Raw genomic sequence first — 1978 nt, 5'->3', positions numbered from 1 at the left:
CATCCCTCCATCTCCCCCACCATCCCTCCCTCTCCTTATCCCTCCAACCATCCCTCCATCCCTCTCCTCATCCCTCCATCCATCTCCCCAACCATCCATCCCTCCAACCATCTCCTCATCCCTCCAACCATCCATCCCTCTCCTCATCCCTCCATCTCCCCAACCATCTCCTCAACCATCTCCTCATTCCTCCAACCATCCATCCCTCTCCCCATCTCCCCAACCATCTCCTCCTCCAACCATCTCCCCATCCCTCCAACCATCTCCTCATCCCTCTCATCTCCCCAACCATCCATCCATCTCCCCAACCATCTCTCCCTCCAACCATCCATCCACCTCTCCATCCATCTCCTCATCCCTCCAACCATCCATCTATCCCTCCATCTCCCCACCCATCTCCTCATCCCTCCATCTCCCCAACCATCTCCTCATTCCTCCAACCATCCATCCCTCTCCCCATCTCCCCAACCATCTCCTCCTCCAACCATCTCCCCATCCCTCCAACCATCTCCTCATCCCTCTCATCTCCCCAACCATCCATCCATCTCCCCAACCATCTCTCCCTCCAACCATCCATCCACCTCTCCATCCATCTCCTCATCCCTCCAACCATCCATCTATCCCTCCATCTCCCCACCCATCTCCTCATCCCTCCATCTCCCCAACCATCCCTCCATCTCCCCAACCATCTCCTCCTCCCTCCATCTCCCCAACCATCTCCTCCTCCCTCCATCTCCCCAACCATCTCCTCCTCCCTCCAACCATCCATCCCTCTCCTTATTCCTCCATCCATCCATCTCCCCATCCATCCATCCATCCCTCCATCCATCTCCCCAACCCTCTCCTCATCCATCTCCCCAACCATCTCTCCATCTCCTTATCCCTCCAACCATCCCTCCATCCCTCTCCTCATCCCTCCATCCATCTCCCCAACCATCCATCCCTCCAACCATCTCCTCATCCCTCCAACCATCCATCCCTCTCCTCATCCCTCCATCTCCCCAACCATCTCCTCATTCCTCCAACCATCCATCCCTCTCCCCATCTCCCCAACCATCTCCTCCTCCAACCATCTCCCCATCCCTCCCTCCATCCATCATCCCCATCCATCCCCCCAACCATCTCCTCATCCCCCCAACCATCTCCTCATCCCTCCAACCATCCCTCCATCTCTCCAACCATCTCCTCCTCCCTCCAACCATCTCTCCAACCATCTCCTCCTCCCTCCAACCATCTCCCCAACCATCTCCTCATCCAACCATCTCCCCAACCATCTCCTCATCCATCCATCTCCCCAACCATCTCCTCATCCATCCATCTCCCCAACCATCTCCTCATCCATCCATCTCCCCAACCATCTCCTCATCCAACCATCTCCCCAACCATCTCCTCATCCAACCATCTCCCCAACCATCTCCTCATCCAACCATCTCCCCAACCATCTCCTCATCCATCCATCTCCCCAACCATCTCCTCATCCATCCATCTCCCCAACCATCTCCTCATCCATCCATCTCCCCAACCATCTCCTCATCCATCCATCTCCCCAACCATCTCCTCATCCCTCTCCTCATACATCCATCTCCCCATCCATCCAACCATCTCCCCATCCATGCATTTCTTCCCCACATCTCAGCTCCATCTCCCCTCTTTCAGGGTCAAACCCTTCCCCCTCCTCCTAGGGCTCCCCTCCCTCATCAAGAGTCCCTCCCCATCTCTCCTGGAGCCCCTTGAGGGATGGGTGGTGGGACCACCAGAAGGTGGTGGCCAAGGGCTCCGTGTCCAGATGGAGATGGATGACCAGTGGTCCCTCCCTACAAGGGGGGTGGGTCAGGGCAAATTTTGGGGGCTGGTGGCATCTGGGGGGGGTTTTCAGGTCCTTCTCCCCACGGTGCCACCCTGTCCCCCCAATATCTGCTGTCCTCCTCCCCATAATTCTTCTCCCCTCAGAGCTGCTGACAGTCCCACCCCGCGCCGG

The sequence above is a fragment of the Calidris pugnax genome, unplaced genomic scaffold (genome assembly GCF_001431845.1).
Source record: "Calidris pugnax isolate Ruff unplaced genomic scaffold, ASM143184v1 scaffold348, whole genome shotgun sequence".
NCBI lineage: Eukaryota > Metazoa > Chordata > Aves > Charadriiformes > Scolopacidae > Calidris > Calidris pugnax.
The sequence above is the reverse complement of the archived record's forward strand: the minus strand, read 5'-3'. Positions refer to the sequence as shown.